We start from the raw sequence: 16,075 nt of genomic DNA on the forward strand, positions 1-16,075 counted from the left end.
ATACGAATTGGAATACTACCCCCTCGCCAGTCCTGGTGACGGGGGTAGAATTCCACCCTTCTAGAGGGAGAAGACGTGTTACTTTACTGAAACGCGGTTGATTTAAAATGAGCCTCAGATCCACAAAATGGATGCCTCTGCCACAGACACGGGTCTGGCCTCCTGCTGCTGACCGAAACTCAGCAAATGGTGGCCTGGACAAAGGGTTTCCTGTCGCAGGGCGGTGTCAAACCACCCCAGACAGGAGATAGTGGATTGTAGCAGGGAGGTTTCAAAGAAACCAGACACTGCCTGAGGAGCACAAGGCTGCACCTTGCATAATCCGGCCAAACCGGTTCTGGGGCTCACCAGCCCCAGTCCCAGCGCGGCCTGGATCAAAGGAAAGGGGTGCAACCACCCCCTTCCTGGGTCCCACCCATAGGAGGGGACCTAGCAGGATGTCCAGCCCACCAGATTCGAATAAGAGTGGGAGCAGTGCCAATGCAACTCAGATCATCCTGAAGAAACATAAGAAACGAATTCTGGACCCTTCAACATTCTACTCAACATAGAAGACTGAAGAATCTCCCTTGTGGTCAAGGAGTGGCCACCCTGTGCAAACAGGCACCATCCAGCCCTTGACCCTTGCTTTGTTGCAGTTCCCGCCGGAACTCGAGCGACAGAGATCGACGAGATCAAGCTTGCCTGCCTTGTCCCAGCCCGATCCACAGTCCCTGCAGAGCTGAGACCAGTGGAGGCGACCGGAAGCATGGGGCACGCCATCTTGAAAAAGCCACGAGATGCTGACCGTGCAGCCCACGAGTGACCCTCGAAGCTGTACACCAGGGTTTGAGAAGCCCCAACTCTGATCTACACTTGCACCAAAGCTACCCCCTCCACATTCGACGAGTGCTGCGTGGGGCCCTTCTGCTCGTGTTGGCTCGACGCGTTGGCCTGGTCACTTGCCAGCCGGCTTGTGGCCCTTGTGTCGCCGAAAACTTGAATACGACTTGCTTTTCTGGTTGCTCCAGATCTGCACCAGCTCCTGTGAAAAGGAGCCCCCACTCTGACCCTCCTGGTTCGAGTGAGAAGCAATCTCCCGGGTCCGCGTGGATTGCTTTTGCCAAGTGCTGTTTGCTGCAATCTTGAAGCCAACGGTGCTGACGGCGAGAGCCTGCGTGGGACAGATCGTGACCTGCTCCTGGACGTTGCAGATGCCCCAGAGCCCACGTGACAGCGGAGAGAAGCCTCTCGATAACCATCTGATTGCGCCCGACATTGCCTGGTTCCGTCCTGGTTCCACCCTGGTCACTGCTGAGTGACCCAGACTCTGTCCCCTCTGCTTTCAGGTACATCTCGACTTCGATCCACCCTTGGATCACACCGGACACTTCTGCTTTCCATCGCCTGCAGCTTCTTCAGCTCCAAACACCAAGAGCCTGCGTGTCAAAACCCGACGCCACTTCGACCCTGTGCACACACTTCCTGTGGGTGAGGTAACATTGCAACGCCGGTGTTCCTATACTGGTACACACCTCTAGGGTCTGTGTCTTAAGTTTTGTTCCACTAGGTTCAGGGGAAGTATCTTTAAACTCACTTTGTGTAACTTTTACGCACCATTTACATTGCATTGGTGCAAGCCGCACTTTCCGTGCTGCACCCGAATTCCGTGGGCTACTCCCCACTTCAGCATTGCTAGTCCTGACTGCTCCCAGCGATTCTCTAGGCCCTAGGCCTAACCACTGTTCGATTGGTATCTCTTATACCACTTTTTTAGTATATGGTTTGAGTGGCCACCGGCCCTCATCCAAAATTGTGCAACTTTGTATGTTATACTGTGCTTTTGATTTAACGCTTGTGCCCCTTTCCTCATAAAGAGTACTGGGGATTAATTTAGAAATAAACACATATATATTTATAATATATACTTGTGTGGTGCCCTTTCATTTGATTACAGGATTGTATGTGGTAAAACAGCTCGCTTAACACGACCTCTTAAGTTAAGCCTTTAAGGCTGCTTAGTCCATGCTACCTCTAGGATAGCTTGTCTAACAAGGTTAACTTACAACCAGACATCTTTGGGGTTTGTTTGGACTGATACCAAGTGGTTCCAGAATTGGAAACACTACATATCAGGCCAACTTCTCACATTGGTGTGCAGCGGTGCGGATTTGAGCTTGCTGTTTGTTTTACCATTGCAATCTTTATATCAAAGTGAAAGATCACATCAAGTACCTTAGGTACATATAAAATCAAAAGCGTAGCATATTAAGTTCTACTGAACTTAGTAGTTGTAGATTAAAGGGAGTAGCACACCCTGACTACAACTCACTAGCAAGGTACAGTAGGAAAACACCTAGTGTAGGTAAGTGCATCACTTACACCTCACTAGCAGTCATGTCTGATACAGGTGGAGCCTCAGGCTCTGCTCCTGTAGCAGTTGACCCTACCAAGGCAACTACCAGATATGACAATCTTAGCCACAAAGACTTGAGTGCCTTGTGCACAGCAAGGGGGCTAAAAAGGGGCAGAGGCCCTACCATTCCTTCCCTGATAGCTATCCTGGAAAAGGATGACTTAGATAAGGTGAGTCAGGCTCCCTTAGATTCAGGTGAGGGGATAAACTCCCCTGAGAATGAGGATCTTCCAGATGAAGAGGAGGAAGAGGAAGAGGATGGCTCAGTAATAGAGGAGCCTGAAGATCAGGATCAGAGGGTGACCCAGGTACAGGTTGGCAGGCTTAACCAGGCCAATCTAGACCTACATGGGGGTGGAGAGAGCCAGCACCTTCCCAGATTCCATAACCTAATTCTCCCAGGCAACAGGAGGGTGAGATCTCCATCAGGGGACTCTCATGTTTCTAGTGTCTCAAGAGAATCTCAAAGGGGAATGACTTCCCCCCAGAGGAAAGAGCATAGGGCCAGGATGAGGGCTGTCCAACTCCAGATAGAGAGGGAAGAGATAGCCTTGGCTCAAGCTAAACTTGCTTTAGCAAGAGAAAGAAAAATGTGTGGATTAGATTCCACTGGTGGCAGCAATATTCCTAAAGAGAAACCCAGGTCCTATGATAGTAGAAACCTGACAAAGATTGTGCCCCCCTACAAGGAAGGGGATGACATCCACAAATGGATGACTGCTCTGGAGAGAGCCTGCCTGGTACAGCAGGTTCCTGAGGAACAGTGGGCAGCAATCTTATGGTACTCCTTTTCAGAGAAAGGGAGGGATAGGCTCATCACTGTCAGACATGAGGATGCCAACAATTACAAAGTCCTGAAGAGTGTTCTAATAGATGGGTTTGGCATAACCCCTGAACAGTACAGGTTAAAGTTCAGAGACACCCAGAAGACACAGACTCAGGACTGGACTGATTTTGTTGATTGTGCAACTAAGGCTCTGGAGGGTTGGCTAAATGGCAGCAAAGTACATGACTTCACAGGATTGTATAATTTGATTATGAGGGAGCAGATCCTAAGTAATTGTCAGAACCAGCTCTTACACCAGCACCTGGTGGACTCAGATTTGACCTCTCCCCAAGAATTGGGAAAGAGGGCAGATAAATGGGTCAGAACCAGGATTAGGCCTAAGAATCAGGACAATAACCAGAAGTAGGAGTCTACCAAGCCTGAAGATAAGGATGGGGATAAAAGTAAAGAAAAGACTTCCCCAGGGCCCCAAAATTCCAATGAAAAGGGTGGGCCCCGTGACACTTCTTCAACAGAGAAAAAGCCTTATTGTCATGCCTGTAAACAGGTTGGGCATTACAAAACAGACAGCTGTTGTCCCAAGAATGGCAATAAAGAAAACATACCTCCAAAGCCAGCTCCAACACCTCCTGTTACTGTCAGCAGTAATCCCCCAGGAAGTGGGAGCACACCCAGGAATCTGGGTGGGTTTACTTTTGGAGCCCAGGAGGACCCTGGCCTATCCAGGTCCCCATCCCCAAATGATCTTGTTTATGAGACTGGCATGGGGTTTCCCAACTTCTCTGATTGCCCAAATACCTTGAGCAAATATAGACAAGAACCCATCATCAATGGTTTGAAAGTTGAAGCCTTTAGAGACACAGGGGCTAGCATCACCATGGTGGCTGACTGTATAGTCCCCGTGAAAGCAACTTTTACCTGGTGCCACATACCAGGTAACAAACATTGATGGCGTCCAAACAAATCATCCCATGGCAGTAGTAAGTCTCAGCTGGGGAGGTGTCATTGGCCCAAAGAGAGTGGCAGTGTCACCAAACTTTCCTGTAGACTGTCTACTGGGTAATGATTTAGAAATCTCAGCCTGGGCTTCGGTTGAACAGGAAATCCATTCTAGAATGGTAAACTCCAATGGAAAGGTTAGTGGGGCTGTAATAGCTACAGCCCCAACCCAAGATGTCCTTCCTGAAAAGGTTGGTAGGGCTGAGCAACTCTCTGCCCCATCTTTAACGGAAGCTCTTCCAAAACAGAATAGCAAAGCTGTTATGATAACAGCAGAAACCCAAACTGAGTCTCCTTCTGAAAAGGTTGGTGGGGCTGTGATGGCCACAGCCCAAACTCAAACAGATATGTGTGTTGTGAAGCCTGAAATGATGGATCACTACACCCAAACTGAGAGCATGGAGGAGGAAGAGAAATCTTTCCCTCACCAGACATTAGGACAGGATCAGCCTCCTCAGGGAACTGATCTTACCCCTGATGAAGGAACTGCCCCAGAGGTTGTTAGGCCTGGCCTGACAGAGCCTCTGATGGCAGTGGACCCTTCCCAGGTGGGACCCAGTCTGGAGCAGGTAACCTGCCCCTCTCTACCTTGCCTCAGTTAGCCCAGGGCTGCAGAGGACAAGACGGACAGTGAGACCCAGAGGGCCCCCTGTTAAATAAAGCACCCCCATCAACAGATTAGAGGCACCAAAACTAGTAACCCTAGTAAGGTGAAAACTTTAAAAACTCCTGAGGGAGCCCCCTTAAAAACAGTTAGGGACCTCCCACAGATGGATTCTGTTGGGCACAGCCAAACCTGGGACCCAAAGGGCCCAAACCTGAACTGTCCCTCCAGCAAGCCAAACAGAGAGACCCAGCCTCCAGCTTTAGGTAGCAAGAGACTGACCCTGAGAGCTCAGTGCAACTCAGTTGAAGAAAGAAAGGCACACATGGTGGAAGATAATTGGAGGAAGTTGAGTCCAAAATTAGTGGAGCCTCACTTCAATACTCCATATCCAAACCAGCCTTTAACTTTGCATAAACACACCCAAGGTAGTGATTTTCTATGGTGGAGACCCTCTAATACCCCTAGGGTGAGGGACTGCTTAGTGGACCATGAGACAGGGGGTACCCATGCTAGTGCAGGTACTTCCTTATATGGCCACTCAGGCAATAAAGGCTTACCTGGCCAAGGATAGCCTTATCTCCTTTCGTTTGGGGGGGGGGGGGGTGTAGGAAGGTGGCTACCTGACTATGGTTACCCCAGATTTTTTGCCTTGTGTTTAGCTGGTTTTCGACTTAGTTGGCCTGGTTCCCTGCTAATCAGGGCCCCAGGCTATCTGCTCTCTCTGTAAAATGGATTCCATGTACCCTAGGTGCATAACTAGATTTGCTTGGGTCACCTTATCAGCCCCTGTACAGAGCACTATAGGTGCCCAGGGCATAGGTGCCTCCAAGGCCTACCAGGGGCTGCAGCATATCTTTTGCCACCCCTGGCTGGCTATCTAAAATTGACACAACTGGCTGATCAGTCAGCTGGGGCGAGGTGGTGTAATCACCCCTTGCTTAGATATAGTATACCTATATCTAAACCTAACTGGACACATATAAACCTATAAGCCACTCCTATGGCAGGCCTTAACAATCCTGGAGGCAGAGTGCGTGGTTTAATGTGAGATGGTGCTCTAGCATGAGCTGAGCCTGTCTGCAGCTGTCGGGACCAATTCCCTTAGCTGTTCCGGGATAATGCCAAACCATATACTATTAAGTGCATTATAATCCTCGCGGTTATATGTCAACTTTGGTTTGGCTTTATCAAAACATGTCGTGTAAGGCTTCATACGAATTGGAATACTACCCTCTCGCCAGTTCTGGCGACAGGGGTAGCATTCCACCCCTCTAGAGGGAGAAGACATGTTACTTTACTGAAACGCGGTTGATTTAAAAGAGCCTCAGATCCACAAAATGGATGCCTCTGCCACAGACACGGGTCTGGCCTCCTGCTGCTGACCGAAACTCAGCAAATGGTGGCCTGGACAAAGGGTTTCCTGACGCAGGGCGGTGTCAAACCACCCCAGACAGGAGATAGTGGATTGTAGCAGGGAGGTTTCAAAGAAACCAGACACTGCCTGGGGAGCACAAGGCTGCCCCTTACATAATCCGGCCAAACCGGTTCTGGGGCACACCAGCCTCAGTCCCAGCGTGGCCTGGATCAAAGGAAAGGGGTGTAACCACCCCTTCCTGGGTCTCACCCATAGGAGGGGATCTAGCAGGATGTCCAGCCCACCAGATTCGAATAAGAGTGGGAGCAGTGCCAATGCAACTCAGATCATCCTGAAGAAACATAAGAAACTTTGGGACCCTTCGACATTCTACTCAACATAGAAGACTGAAGAATCTTCCTTGTGGTCAAGGAGTGACCACCCTGTGCAAACAGGCACCATCCAGCCCTCGACCCTTGCTTTGTTGCAGTTCCCGCCGGAACTCGAGCGACAGAGATCGACGAGATCAAGCTTGCCTGCCTTCTCCCAGCCCGATCCACAGTCCCTGCAGAGCTGAGACCAGTGGAGGCGACCGGAAGCGTGGGGCACGCCATCTTGAAAAGGCCACGAGACGCTGACCGTGCAGCCCACGAGTGACCCTCGAAACTGTACACCAGGGTTTGAGAAGCCCCTACACTGAGCTACACTTGCACCAAAGCTACCCCCTCCACACTCGACGAGTGCTGCGTGGGGCCCTTCTGCTCGTGTTGGCTCGACGCGTTGGCCCGGTCACTTGCCAGCCGTCTTGTGGCCCTTGTGTCGACGAAAACGTGAATACGACTTGCTTTCCTGGTTGCTCCAGATCTGCACCAGCTCCTGTGAAAAGGAGCCCCCACTCTGACCCTCCTGGTTCGAGTGAGAAGCAATCTCCCGGTTCCGCACGGATTGCTTTTGCCAAGTGCTGTTTGCTGCAATCTTGAAGCCGACGGTGCTGACGGCGAGAGCCTGCATGGGACAGATCGTGACCTGCTCCTGGACATCGCAGATGCCCCAGAGCCCACGTGACAGTGGAGAGAAGCCTCTCGACAACCATCTGATTGCGCCCGACATTGCCTGGTTCCGTCCTGGTTCCACCCTGGTCACTGCTGAGTGACCCAGACTCTGTCCCCTCTGCTTTCAGGTACATCTCGACTTCGATCCACCCTTGGATCACACCCGACACTTCTGCTTTCCATCGCCTGCAGCTTCTTCAGCTCCAAGCACCAAGAGCCTGCGTGTCAAAACCCGACGCCACTTCGACCCTGTGCACCCACTTCCTGTGGGTGAGGTAACATTGCAACGCCGGTGTTCCTACACTGGTACACACCTCTAGGGTCTGTGTCTTAAGTTTTGTTCCACTAGGTTCAGCGGAAGTATCTTTAAACTCACTTTGTGTAACTTTTACGCACCATTGACATTGCATTGGTGCAAGCCGCACTTTCCGTGCTGCACCCGAATTCCGTGGGCTACTCCCGACTTCAGAATTGCTAGTCCAGACTGCTCCCAGCGATTCTCTAGGCCCTAGGCCTAACCACTGTTCGATTGGTATCTCTTATACCACTTTTTTAGTATATGGTTTGAGTGGCCACCGGCCCTCATCCAAAATTGTGCAACTTTGTATGTTATACTGTGCTTTTGATTTAACGCTTGTGCCCCTTTCCTCATAAAGAGTACTGGGGATTAATTTAGAAATAAACACATATATTTTTATAATATATACTTGTGTGGTGCCCTTTCATTTGATTACAGGATTGTATGTGGTAAAACAGCTCGCTTAACACGACCTCTTAAGTTAAGCCTTTAAGGCTGCTTAGTCCATGCTACCTCTAGGATAGCTTGTCTAACAAGGTTGACTCACAACCAGACATCTTTGGGGTTTGTTTGGACTGATACCAAGTGGTTCCAGAATTGGAAACACTACATATCAGGCCAACTTCTCACAGTATTACCACCTCGCTTGGACAGTTCTATCTTTTCTATAACGCACCATCTGAGGTCTGCTACTCTATGTTTACAGTTGTCCCAGTGTTCGGTGAGGGGGACATTGCTTTTTTTGTTTTTTATCGCTGATCTGTGTTCATTGAGTCGTGTATGGATCTCTCTTCCGGTCTCACCTATATATCCTAGCCCGCACGGGCACTGTATAAGGTAAATGACATTTTTTGATCTACAGTTAAACATCTCCCTAGCTGTATGGTCTACATTATTTATTATTATTTTGTGTCTTGTGATTATTGATTTACAATTCATGCAGCTGCTGCATGGGTAAGTACCTATTACTTTACTGTTGGTGTCTATACTTTTTTGATAGCTGGTATTTCTTTCTTTATTGGTCTTTACTAGTCTGTTTCTAATACTTCGATTTCTTCTAAAGGAAAACAGTGGTTTTTCCAGGGTTGCCATATTTTTATCCTGTAGCAGTCTCCAATTTCTGTTAATTATATTTTTGATTTTATTACTCACTAGAGAGTAGTTGGTTACAAAGGTTATTCTGTTTAGCTCTGTTTTGTTGTTCCTATTGGTATCAAATAATGAATCTCGATTTAGCTCTTTTATAAGCCTGCTTAATTATTCCTTTTGGATAACCTCTGCTAGATAATTTCCTTTTTAAATTTCCTGCATGTTTCTCAAAGTCCTTTTTATCTGAGCAGTTTCTGGGTAGACGCAGAAACTGCCCTAATGGGGTGTTATCTTTTTGGCATCTAGGATGTTCACTATCATAGTGCAACATTGTATTCCTGTCAGTGGGTTTTACAAATAAATCAACACTAAGGGCCAGATGTCGGTCGGTTGGTAACGGACGAAAATCGGTATTTTCGGCCGTTACCGTCCGGTATACATGATTTGGCATGTAGGGGCACAATTTTACAGAATCGGTAACTTTACCGATTCGGTAAAGTTACCGAATCTGTAAAATACCGAATCAGTATTTTTACCGATTCGGTAAAGCTCAGATGTAGGTGGTACTCTTCTGAGTCCCAAAGGCCCTACAAAATCGGTATTTTACCACACAATCCTATTGTGTGGTAAAATACCGATTTCAGGTGTGCATGCACATGTGTGCATGCACACCTAGCCCTTAGGGCATGTCTGTGTGCCACATGGCGCACATGCCTATTTGTGGGGTGCCAGAGGGTGTCAAAGTGACATCCCCTGCACCCTTGCAAAATTCGGTATTTACCGATTTTGTAAATACAGAATCGGTATTTCCCATTGATTCCTATGGCATTGAAGCCCAGGGGAATCAAGGGGAAATACCGATTCTGTATTTACAGAATCGGTAAATACCGAATGTTACAGAATCTGTATTTCCACATCTGGAAATACCTACATGTCCACCACATTGATTTACCGATTTTCAATTACCGAACCGGTAAAATTCGGTAATTAAAAATCGGTAAATCAATTTTACCTACATCGGGCCCTAAGTGTGTTATCTTTGTTCTGAATTTTAATATCTAAAAAATCACAGTGGTCTTGACTTATGTTGCATGTGAATCTGAGGTTGGGGTCTCCAGAGTTCAACCAATCAATGAATTCCTTCAGGGTCACTTCATCCCCTGTCCAAATAAAAAAAATTTCATCAATTAAGCGTGACCAATGGGTAACATTTTCAAAAAAGGTGCTGTCTCTTTATAAATGTGTTTATCCTCAAAGGCACCAACATAGAGACACCCCAGGCTCGGCGCACAGGTGGCCCCCATGCTGGTGCCCTTGATCTGACAGTATAGGTCATCTTCAAAAATAAAGATGTTATTCATGAGGATTAATTCAACCAATTCCACTATGAAGTATGAGTGTTCAGATAGATCACCATTTTAAAATATCCTTTATTGTATTTACTGTAGCTTTCTGTGGAATGTTCGTATATAATGCCTCGATATCAAGGTTCACCATCCATTGGTTGCTGCCATTAAAATCCGTAGAGCACTAACAGGGGACTTGGCTGTCCTCCTTCTGATTCATGGCTCAATTGGTGGCCTGGAGACATGTCTCCTCCTGCGGCCCCTGTTGGTGTTGTGAAAAACCTAGGGGTAAAGTTAGATGTCACCTTAACCATGAAAGCCCAATTCAGACTGTTGTTGGTATGTGCTTCGGCATATTGAAAATGCTAACAAACGTCCTCCCTTTGCTGCCTGTTGAGCACCGGAAGACAGTACTGCAAGCCTTGGTCACCTCCAGGCTTGACTATGTCACTGTGCTGTATTTGGGTCTTCCAGAATAGTTACTGAACAGCTTGCAGGTGGCTCAGAATGCAGCGGCCAGAGCTATTCTTATGGTGGGACCCAGAGTACACATGTCTACTCACTTGAAACTCTGCACTGGCTCCCAATACGCAGAAGGATCCAGTTTAAGGCACTGGTCTTGTCGTTTGTGGCCTGTCATGACACAGGTACCGCTTACCTCAGGAGACAGGTACACCATTGTGTGCCACATTGTACCCTGCGGTCCTTTGGACAAGCCTTGATACTTACCCCTAAATGTTCCCATTCATGGGCAGGCGGATGCTCTTTCAAGTGCTGGCCGCCCACATATGGAATAGGTTACCCCTTCATCTTAGGTTAGTTCAAGACCTGCTTTCGAACAGGAGAGAGTTAAAAACGTCGCTTTTCCGGACATAACGCCCATGTCTGCTGTAGTGCGATTGGTGCGAACTCTGATTTCTTTGGCCTTTAATTGGTCCTGTAGCGCCGGGACACTCTGTTGGAGTAGCCGCCCGCTTTATAAATATCACTTTTCATTTTCATTTCATTGTACGACTGATGTATTTTTTATTGGAAATGTATGTAGACCCGTGTTGCATTAACCTCACAAACGGGTCAGATGAGTGAGCCAGTGCTTAGAAGCAATACAGGTAATTTAGGAAGGTAACCAAAAGTATGGTCGGAATTTAAAAAAATGTAAATAATATTGGTGAGTACAAAGCAATCGTAATTATGATCACATTACGATTATTTGTCTACTGTGAGGAATACGTTTAATTCACGATACAAAGGAGAGGTTGCTGTTTCAACCTATATCTGTAAACAGTCAGTAACACTCAGGGCTTTAAGTAGGAGGAAAAAACTGGGGGGTCTCTCAAAGGGGCTTGTAATTAAGGGCGTGGCTTACAACACATAATTAAAAATCTGTCCTTAGCATACTGTGCCGCCCGACTTGTATTTTGCTGTTTCTGTCTTTGCATCCAGATATATGATACAACAAGTTACATCATACCTACAGAAAGGCAGGACTATTGGCTTTGTCGGTGATTGTTAGTTGCATAAGATAAATAAGCAGCAACTATGGTTTGTATATAATACTGAAAAAGCTTCCACTTACAGCCCTGGTGACACCACGGCAATGTTGCTGCTCCTGAGTATCAGTAATAGCAGTACCAGTCGTGTTTCACGCTACATAGCTCCTTATAGTGATTCTAACACCATTATAAGTAGTATCAGTAATAGTAGTACCAGTCGTGTTTCATGCTGCGCTGCTCCTTATAGTAATTCTAACACCATTATAAGTAGTAGCAGTAATAGTAGTAACAGTCGTGTTTCACTCTGCCCCACGCCTTGCAGTTATTTTATCCCCATTAGTAGTAGCAGTAATAGTAGTAGCAGTCGTGTTTCATACTGCGCAGCTCCTTATAGTGATTCTAACACCATTATAAGTAGTAGCAGTAATAATAGTACCAGTCGTGTTTCACTCTGCGCCGCTCTTTCCAGTAATTCTAACACCATTAGTAGTAGCAGTAATAGTGGTATCAGTCGTGTTTCACGCTGCACCGCTACTTATAGTAATTCTATCACCATTGTCCATAGTAGCAATAATAGTAGTAGTCCCAGTCGTGTTTCACGCTATGCCGCTCCTTACAGTTATTCTAACCCCAATAATAGTAGCAGTAATAGTAGTATAAGTCAAGGTTCACCCTGCACCACTTGTTATATCAGTTCTAAGACCACCATTAGTAGTAGCAGTAATAGTAGTATCAGTTGTGTTTCATACAAAACTATTCCTTATAGTAATTCTATCACCATTATTAGTAGTAGCAGTAATAGTAGTACCAGTCCTATTTCACACTACACTGCTCCTTATAGTAATTCTTACACCATTATTAGTATTAGCAGTAATAGTAGTACCAGTCATGTTTCACTCTGCACTGCTCCTTATAGTAATTCTAAAACCATAATATGTAGTAGTAGTAATAGTAGTACCAGTCGTGTTTCATGCTGCGCAGCTCCTTATAGTAATTCTAACACCATTATAAGTAGTAGCAGTAATAGTAGTACCAGTCCTGTTTCACACTACACTGCTCCTTATAGTAATTCTTACGCCATTATTAGTATTAGCAGTAATAGTAGTATCAATCGTGTTTCACTCTGCCCCGCTCCTTGCAGTAATTCTAACATCATTAGAAGTAGCAGTAATAGTAGTATCAGTCATGTTTCAACCTACGCAGCTCCTTATCTTAATTATAATACAAATATTAGTAGTAGTAATAATAGTAGTACCAGTTGTGTGTCACGCTGCACTGCTCCTTATAGTAATTCTAACACCATTATTAGTAGGAGCAGCAGCAGTAGTACCAGTCATCCTTCACGCTACGCAGCTCCTTATCTTAATGCTAATACCATTATAAGTAGTAGCAGTAACAGTGGTATCAGTAGTGTTTCACACTGCGCCGCTTCTTACAGTAATTCCTACACTATTATACATCGTAGCAGTAATAGTAGTATCAGTCGTGGTTCACACTACACTACTATATCAGTTCTAACACCATTATTAGTTGTAGCAGTAATAGAAGTATCAGTCGTGGTAGAAGTTACACCGCTCCTTATATAAGTTCCAAAACCAATATTAGTAGTAGCAGTAATAGTGGTATTAGTCATGTTTCATTATGCTCAGCTTCCTACAGTAATTCTAACACCACTAGTAGTAGCAGTAATAGTAGTATCAGTCGTGGTTCATGCTGCGCCACTTCTTACATCAGTTCTTACACCATTATTAGTAGTAGCAGTAATAGTATTATCAGTTGTGTTTCATACGGATTACTCCTTATAGTAATTCTATCACCATTATTAGTAGTAGCAGTAATAGTATTACCAGTCCTGTTTTACACTACACTGCTCCTTATAGTAATTCTAACACCATTATTAGTAGTAGCAGTAATAGTAGTATCAGTAATGTGTTCACTCTGCACAGCTCCTTATAGTAATTCTAACACCATTATTAGTAGTAGCAGTAATAGTAGAACCAGTCGTGTTTTACTCTGCCCGCACCTTGCAGTTATCCCATCCCTATTAGTAGTAGCAGTAATAGTAGTAGCAGTCGTGTTTCATGCTGCGCAGCTCCTTATAGTAATTCTAACACCATTATAAGTAACAGCAGTAATAGTAGTACCAGTCGTGTTTTACTCTGCCCGCACCTTGCAGTTATCCTATCCCTATTAGTAGTAGCAGTAATAGTAGTAGCAGTCGTGTTTCATGCTGCGCAGCTCCTTATAGTAATTCTAACACCATTATAAGTAGTAGCAGTAATAGTATTACCAGTCCTGTTTTACACTGCACTGCTCCTTATAGTAATTCTAACACCATTATTAGTAGTAGCAGTAATAGTAGTATCAGTAATGTGTTCACTCTGCGCAGCTCCTTATAGTAAGTCTAACACCATTATTAGTAGTAGCAGTAATAGTATTACCAGTCCTGTTTTACACTACACTGCTCCTTATAGTAATTCTAACACCATTATTAGTAGTAGCAGTAATAGTAGTATCAGTAATGTGTTCACTCTGCGCAGCTCCTTATAGTAAGTCTAACACCATTATTAGTAGTAGCAGTAATAGTAGAACCAGTCGTGTTTTACTCTGCCCGCACCTTGCAGTTATCCCATCCCTATTAGTAGTAGCAGTAATAGTAGTAGCAGTCGTGTTTCATGTTGCGCAGCACCTTATAGTAATTCTAACACCATTATAAGTAACAGCAGTAATAGTAGTACCAGTCGTGTTTTACTCTGCCCGCACCTTGCAGTTATCCTATCCCTATTAGTAGTAGCAGTAATAGTAGTAGCAGTCGTGTTTCATGCTGCGCAGCTCCCTATAGTAATTCTAACACCATTATAAGTAGTAGCAGTAGTAGTAGTATCAGTCGTGTTTCACTCTGCCCCACTCTTTGCCGTAGCTCTAACATTATTAAAAGTAGCAGTAATAGTAGTATCAGGTATGTTTCACGCATCGCAGCTCCTTATCTTAATTCTAATACCATTATTAGTAGTAGCAATAATAGTAGTACCAGTTGTATGTCACGCTGCACTGCTCCTTATAGTAATTCTAACATCATTATTAGTAGGAGCAGCAGCAGTAGTACCAGTCATCCTTCACGCTACGCAGCTCCTTATCTTAATGCTAATACCATTTTAAGTAGTAGCAGTAACAGTGGTATCAGTCGTGTTTCACACTGCGCCTTCTTACAGTAATTCTATAACCATTATATGTCGTAGCAGTAATAGTAGTATCAGTCATGGTTCCCACTACACCGCTCCTTATATCAGTTCTAACACCATTATTAGTAGTAGCAGTAATAGTAGTATCAGTCGTGGTTCAAGCTACTCCGCTCCTTATATCAGTTCCAAAACCATTATTAGTAGTAGCAGTAATAGTAGTAGCAGTCATGTTTCATTATGCTCAGCTCACTATCGTAATTCTAACACCATTAGTAGTAGCAGTAATAGTAGTATCAGTCGTTATTCACGCTGCACTGCTCCCTATAGAAATTGTAACACCGTTCTACGTAGTAGCAGTAATATTAGTAACAGTCGTGTTTCATGCTGTGCAGCTCCTTACAGTAATTCTACCATCTCAGAAGTATCCTTACTAGCAGTACCAGTCAGCTCCCTATAGTAATTGTAACACCATTTCACGCTTGGCCGCTCCTTATAGTAATTCTAACACCATTAGTAGAAGCAGTAACAGCAGTATAAGTCGTGTTTTGCGCTGCACCGCTGCTTATAGAAATACTAACACCGTTCTACGTAGTAGCAGTAATAGTAGTATCAGTCGTGTTTTATGCTGCGCCGCTCCTTTTAGTAATTCCAACACCATTATACGTAGTAGCAGTAATAGTAGTATCAGTCGTGGTTCACGCTGCGCCGCCCTGTATAGTAATTCTACCACTATTATAAGTAGTAGCAGTAATAGTAGTACCAGTCGTGGTTCACACTACGTAGCTCCTAATCTTAATTCTAACACCATTATACGTAGTAGCAGTAATAGTAGTATCGGTCGTGGTTCACGCTGCGCCACTCCTTGTACTAATTCTACTACTATTATAAGTATTAGCAGTAATAGTAGCATCAGTCATGATTCACGCTGCGCCGCTCCTTATAGTTATTCTACCACCATTATAGTAGTAGTAGGAATAGTAGTACTAGTCGTGTTTCACGCTGTGCCGCTCCTTATAGTAATTCTAACAAAATTATTAGTAGGAGTAATTGCAGTACCAGTTGTGTTTTACGCTGCGCTGCTCCTTATACTAATTCTTCCACCTCAGTAGTAGCAGTAATAGCTGTACTAGTCCTGTTGCACGCTACGACGTTCTTATCTTCATTCTAACACCATTATACGTAGTTGCAGTAATAGTAGTAACAGTCGTGTTCATGCTTCACTCCTTATTGGAATTTTAACACCATTAGTAGTAGCAGTAATAGTAATATGAGTCTTGTTTCATGCTGCGCCGTTCCTTATAGTAATTCTACCACCTCAGAAGTATCAGTACTAGCAGTACCAGTCGTGTTTCATGCTGCACCGCTCCTTATAGTAATTCTAACACCATTGTCAGTAGTAGCAGTAATAGCAGTAGTACCAGTTTTGTTTCAAGCTGCGCCGCTCCTTTTAATAATTCTGACACTATTATAAAT

This window comes from Lissotriton vulgaris, unplaced genomic scaffold (genome assembly GCF_964263255.1).
Source record: "Lissotriton vulgaris unplaced genomic scaffold, aLisVul1.2 SCAFFOLD_1390, whole genome shotgun sequence".
Lineage (NCBI taxonomy): Eukaryota > Metazoa > Chordata > Amphibia > Caudata > Salamandridae > Lissotriton > Lissotriton vulgaris.